The sequence below is a fragment of the Sinocyclocheilus anshuiensis genome, unplaced genomic scaffold (genome assembly GCF_001515605.1).
Source record: "Sinocyclocheilus anshuiensis isolate Anshui unplaced genomic scaffold, SAMN03320099.WGS_v1.1 scaffold352, whole genome shotgun sequence".
NCBI lineage: Eukaryota > Metazoa > Chordata > Actinopteri > Cypriniformes > Cyprinidae > Sinocyclocheilus > Sinocyclocheilus anshuiensis.
This window is the reverse complement of record NW_015557093.1, coordinates 536,717-543,705: the sequence shown is the minus strand read 5'-3', so window position 1 is coordinate 543,705 and position 6,989 is coordinate 536,717. Positions and strand designations below refer to the sequence as shown.

The 6,989-nt window shown below is 38.4% G+C and overlaps 1 long non-coding RNA gene across 1 annotated transcript in view; it reads right to left on the bottom strand.

The window, feature by feature from the left end:
* The window catches only part of LOC107677363 (uncharacterized), an 11,673-nt gene extending 5,219 nt beyond the window's left edge, over positions 1–6,454 (bottom strand). Inside the window, exon 1 of the long non-coding RNA XR_001632828.1 lies at positions 6,298–6,454. This is a non-coding gene — a long non-coding RNA (uncharacterized LOC107677363). The remainder of the gene's footprint in view (positions 1–6,297) is intronic.
* Positions 6,455–6,989: the final 535 nt, after the last annotated feature.

Genomic DNA, 6,989 nt, shown 5'->3' with positions numbered 1-6,989 from the left:
TGCATCCTTACAAGTGCTCCTGAGAGACCAAATTAAGCCACAGAAATGTATATCTAATACACCGGCCCACTAATGATGCCCGTTAAAAGAGCGGGTATGTAGGCACAGCTTAAAAATTGCACGGGTCATTACGGCAAATTGAAACCAAGATTTATCTGCTGCCAGAGGAGCGCATAATTTGTTTTACCTGGTAATCACAGAAGCCATATAATTAAACATGAAAACAAAAAGCACGAGAGCTGTGGAATGAGACAGTATGGAGTGATACTGTATGACAGGACGTCAAATACAAACGAATTCTAGGTGGCAGCAAGTCATTGAGAATGGACTGAGCGTTACCTTACAGTACATGGAGTGTGAAAATATAATTGTAGTATCCAGAAGTGCAGGATACCTGAAACGAAAAGAGGCATGATTGTTAATGTTTAAAGGATTGTTTGGGAATTATCTGGCTCCAAATGCGGGATTGAAAACTTGAGACACAAGAGAAATAGATTCCGTAAAAAAAATTATGAACAGAGCAAATATTTCAGCTGTAAATCTGAAAGAAGCCTTATCGTGGAAAACTCGATACACAGTTTGTCACAGTAAATGCTTTCAAAACACAAAATTCCCTTTCCAGTCCACCAAAACCTTTCATGGAAACTAAGCTAAAAAAGCAGACTCTTCAGAAATCCTCATATGATGTCCAACAACGAGCACATTAACTTGAAATTGAGCGCCCACATGTACATGCCTATTCTTATTTAGGAAACTTTGCCCATCCAGTCACTGCCAAGTAATAATGAGAAATTGGGACAAATACTATTATTCCTAAACACCAGTAGAACAATATACTATACTCTACATAACCTTCTGAAGGATTCCAACACTGGAAATCAATTGATTTTTAGTCAATGACCCTAATTATTTCAAACAGACTAAAGGAAATCCAAAAATGAAAATTCTATCATCATTTACTCACACTTGTGTCTTTTCAAACCTGTATGAATATACAGTTAGGCCTATATATGTATATTGTATAATGTATATATAAATTATGAAATATATTATAAAATACTGCGGTACCACTTTATATTAGGTGGTCTTAACTACTACGTACTTACATCAAAAATAAGTACAATGTACTTATTGTGTTCATACTGTATTGCAGGACAATTTTGCTGCTATTGAGGTGGGATATGGGTAAAGTTAGGGACAGGTTTGGTGGTATGTGTACAGTAGGTTTAAGGGTGGGTTAAGGTATAAGTGATGGGTCAACAGCATAAATATAAATGTACACTCTAAAATATGCTGGGTTAAATACAACCCAGCGCTGGGTAAAATATGGAAAAACCCAGCAATTGGGTTGTTTTGGCCCAGCGGTTGGGTTACTACCCAGAAGGTTAGGTTAAACATTTAACCCAATCACTGGGTCAAAACAACCCAGTTGCTGGGTTTGTCCATATTTCACCCTGCACTGGGTTGTATTTAACCCAGCATTTTTTAGAGTGTAATTACTTAAATTAATTACAGATGTAATTACATGCAGGTATTTTTTTAAATATAAGTACAAAATACAACGTGTATGTACACAATAAATGCATTGTATCAACTGATTAATTTAAGTACATAAGGCCACCTAATATAAAGTGGGACCAATACTGCAGTTATATATTTATAAATAATAAATATACCAAAAAAGTTTTCACATTCTTAAATTACAGCTATGTGTGCTGTCTACGCTGGTTCACACCAGTGTGTAAAGCATGAAAAGGTCATTTATAAAGGGAAATAAAATGTATTCATTTTGTGAATGAAAACATGATAGCAACATACTTCTATTGCAATGAACAGTGGAATTACACTAAACAAATTCTTGAGTAATCTCTTAACTTTGGTAGGGACTAAATCTACATCCATTACCTATAAATCACAAAGACAATCAGAACAGATAACCTGAGGTTAATCCAAATGTAAAAGTGTTTCTCTGCTGCATTCATGGGTGTCATGCCTACAGTGTCACACAATCCCTGGGAAAAGAAGGAAACATCTGCATTTTAATAGATTTTTTTCACCCGTGCCTTTCAACATCATTAACTTTATTACGCCGGACACTCCTGTTGCAAAAACAATTCAGCATAATCATTTGCGGTGCATCTCCCCTGTGAGGGCATATATCCTCCTCCTCCTCCTCCTCTTTCTCTCTGCCTGGCAATTACCACCGAGCCACAGATGCATATCTCAGGCAGCACAAACTAGATGCAGCAGATAATGTGATTACTCAGTCATTACATATTGGAGTGCATTCATTACGGGCAAAGACCAAAAATCTGGGCATTGTTGACAATGGCCGGGCAATGCCCAAGATGTACAAGGTTGCAGAAAACATAATGTCCATAATTTCATGTCGGCAGTTCAAGATGATCAGGCCGAATCGCTGAGGAGATTCAAATGCATACGATTAATTCATTATGCAAACCGAATTCTGATGGGATGTGAGCTTGTCGTTAAAAAACACAGGAGAGAGAGATGTTTGTTTTTTAGATGAAATGGTAATGTGTGAATGCAGACAATGACAGAGGGTCCCTTCGGTGGAGACGGGAGGATTGTGGGTAAACAGGTTACAAAGATGGTAAATGGTTTTAGCAGCCACCTGCAGAACGTTCATTAAAGCGACCGAGCTTCTCTGAATCGTTTTCGGCTTAACGCTAATATCGTAAAAAGTTGTTAACAGAATCATGATCATAATCTAGGACATTATAATCCTATAATGGGGCTTACCAGTGAAGAACGCACTACAGCCAAATCACTCTACAGAGAATCCCGGCTCCCCAAGACTGCCATAAAAAAGCAGTTGATGAAATCCTGCCAAATTGTCTCATTTAAGCGAGATAAAAAAAGTTGGTCAATTCATTAATCATTAAAGCTGTGGTGTTATTTACGCACAAACTTCAAGGCCTGAAATTATTTATTGTACAGTACATTATTGAGTGCGCGGTGTCATATTTGTGTATGTTGAAACCGGGGCAGCGCTCTGCAGTGCGAAACAGAGCAGATGTTGATTATTTAAGCCCAACTGATACGATCTGCACATATTCAAATGGGAACGCCTGACTGTAAGGAGTAATTTCATTCAGCAATTTACTGCAATATGTTAATGCGGAAAGAAAGGGGGATTAATCCCTAAATGTATTCAGTCAAATGAAATGAAATAACATATATTTGAAAGTGTAATTTTTAACACACCTTATTATTTCAATCCCGGTAATTGAAACTGCAATCCCGGCAACTTTTGTTAAATTAATGTGTGGCAAACGGCACCTTTCGTTTGCCAAGCCTGAGTGAGTTCCTGCATGAATTGAATTTAATTATTCCTGTGGCCCAATATATTATTAATTATCTATATTGATTTCTGAACTCCCTTGCTGCTTGTGGATATGCAAATCGGACCGTGGCAATATTGGGGTGGGGTCATTTGCATGGAAACCCATTATTATTTTACAAGTAAATTTTAATGTGGACTCAATTAAAACTCAGTGAGTGGAACAGTTAAATTGGCCCAAGGTATAGGCTCCTCGCGTACAGGCGCAGGACTAGGATGTATCAATTAGTGCAGATCAAACTTATACTCATCTGCAGAGAGATAGAGGGGGGAACTGCAATCTAATTAGACCGGTTCTCAATGAAGGAGCACTTTTAGTGATTTTCTCCACCAGAGCACACCTAGGTTGCAATGAAATTAAATAGTATCTGTTGGTCATTTGGACTTACTCAAATAAGTCTTTGAAGTAAACTATAATTGAGATGTGATTAAATGTTGTAGCACATTTCATTTATTGATCACAAGGATTGTTAAGATGAAGGCTGGCGAGTTATTTGCAAACCTGTCCGTGCCTCAAATTAGACAAGGCTGTGATTGTCAATATCATGTGAGGAATAGAAGAATATGAAAGAACCAATGCAAGAATAACTGCGAAGACAATCTAATTGGTTAAGAAGTGATCAAACCATGTTATTGTTTACGTTAAGGGAATAGTTCACCCAAAAATGAAAATTTGCTGAAAAATGTATTCACTCTCTGACCATCCAAGATGAATCAAGATGTAGATAAGGTTGTTTCTTCATCTGAACAGATTTGGAGAAATTTTGCATTGCTCACAAAATGGATTCTCTGCAGTGAATGGGTGCCGTCGGAATGAGAGTCCAAACAGCTGATAAAAACATCAATATAATCCACATGACTCCAGTCCATCAATTAAACGTCTTTTGAAGCAAAAAAAAACAAAACTGTTTGTTATAAACAAATTCATCATTAAGAAGAATTAAACCCTCTATCCATAATATTGCTTTGTCCAGTCAAAAAAGCCATTGTGCTTGAATCAGGAGAGGAATATGAGCAGTTTACAAAACAATTCTAAACAAATATGTTTGTTTAATTTTTATGTGAGAGGGCAACATGGGATTATGGGCAAATGGACAAATTTACATTTTTGGGGGAACTATTCCTTGAACATAACCATTTTAGATACATAAAAACATTGTTACACTCACTTGTAAGGGACTTACTATTTTGGCAGAAGAAGTATTGGCAGTATTAAAACGTATATTTCAAAGGATAGTTCAGGGTTTCTTTAGTGAACGTTGTTCTTCATCTCCGGCTTGCGCTTGCTAACAAATCATAGCCAAGATGTTATTTATGATAAGAGGCCTATTCAAATCCCTTAGCCAAAGTAATAGTGATTGCCTTAGCAATTAAATGACACCTATATGTCTGATTCTGAGGGACCTGAGCATATCTGCACAAATCAAATGATTTTAATAGTGCAAACGTGACCTTTGAAAAAGCACTCGGGGCATTAGACAAGCTCTTCACCTCTTAGTGTAGTTTCGTCACACACAGCCCAGGCTGGGAATAGAGGTGGACGCCGGCTCTGCTACAACGCTAATTGTGCACAGAAGAGAAAATAGGTTAAAACACTGTTCAGGCTGATCTTTATCTGAGAGGTCAATGTGTGCACAAAGCTTTATTTTCCTTTTCCTGACCCCTCCTCAGAGGCTTGTTCGTTTTTTCTTTCTTTTTTTTGTCCGTCACATTATAGCAAGGTCTCTCACTTTCTTTCTCAAGTCTTGCACATTGTTACTAAGCATTCAGTTCATCAGGATATCATTTCACTTTCATTTTTTTTTTAAATTCAAGAATAATTCATGACTAAAACAACAGAGTTGCTTGCAGCGGGGTTAAACCCCCTCTTATGGAAAATTTGCCTTTTCTGGTCCCAAAGTGTCTGAATGAATGAATGAATGAATAAGGTTAGGGTTAGGGATTATTATTATTAATAATAATAATAATAATAAATATAAATGGAGCAAAACAATATGTGAAATTACAAAAATAGAAAATATAGTGTCTCACACACCTGAATCATTCGTAGGTGTGTCGGATCAAAGTCTAACATAAACATGAAAAATATATTTTTTAAAAAATTATTAAATGTGTACAAAAACTACAAATCCAAAAATAAATGGTTGATTGACCAAAACACTGCTAACAAAACTTTGTAATCATGTAAGTTTGAGTAGCATGCAGGGTTTATAAAAGTTTGTGTGAAATTGTGAAAAAAGACAGCAAGGGGTGGGAGTTGTTTTATCCCACACTTGAGGTAAAAAGTCCCCCATGGAAAATAAAAAAAAATTGTGTAGATATAATGACAATAGTAATTACTTTCAATTTCAATATTGCAAATAGGTTTCTTATAGGAAGATATTTTTAAGCATTTAAGTGTTACGAGGCTGACGAGACGAGAGGCGTGCGGATTCACGTGCAAGCTTTTATTCACAAGAGACGTGGTCAAAAAACACAGGCAGGGTCGAACAACAGCAAACAGGTATGGCACAGGCAAGACAAAGAATATTCCTTGGGCTAGCGTGGGTCTACGATTGGCGAACAGTATCCAGAGGGCTTGACAAGAGGGGTAATCCAATGAACACAGGCAGAAGGTCAGGAAACAGACAACAAGGCAACACGGAAAGACTAGACTAAAACTAAAAATGGGAAAAGGAATGGCTCAGTAATGTAGCTATCGCTAGAGGAGAGATAAACGCTAAACAAAACTAGAGACTAAACAGAAACACGGAATGGCTCGGTAAAGCAGCTAACATTTGGGGAGTGCTAAACGCAGAACAATACTCAGTAGTTCATTAGCAGGCTCATTGACTGAAACTGAACGGACGGAAGGTTTAACAACAGACTCAACACAAGCATTTAGACAGACAGCTCAGATTTAGATTCCTTGACAGAGATATAGAGGGAAAGACTTGACTAGACTCATGAATATCAGCTGTGACTTGACTAGACTCATGATAATAAACTGTGACTTGATGGGACTCAGAAAGAGCAGTTGTGACTGGACTTGACTTTTGAAGATCGGCCGTGACTTGACTTGACTCATGACGAACAACTGTGACTTGACTTGCCTCATGAAGATCTGCTGTGAGTTGACGACTCAGGAGGATCAACTGTGACTTGACTTGACTCATGACGATCAGACAGAGATATAGAGGGAAACTGGACTGGCTGGTAGTTCTTGGATGGTCTCTATGGCAGTGACAGGGTTGACGGGAGAAACATGGGGTGCATTAATGGTCTCTGGGCTAATGACAGGCAGGGTTAAGGGATCAAAGACAGGTTTTTGGGCTGTGACAGACAGTTCACAATCAACCCCCATGGCTGGTTCAGAACAGGACGAGAGTTCAGAGATGGCCTCCTCGGCCAGTTCAGAGCAGGATAAAAGTTCATAAATGGCCTCCATATTGACAGGACAGGCAGAGAGTTCACAGACAGCCTCCATAGCCATGACACGACAGGACGAGGATTCGCTGACGGCCTCCATAGACGTGACAGGACAGGACGAGAATTCGCAGACGGCCTCCATAGCTGTGACAGGACAGGCAAAGAGTTCACAGATGGCCTCCATAGCCGTGACAGGACAGGACGAGGATTCACAGAC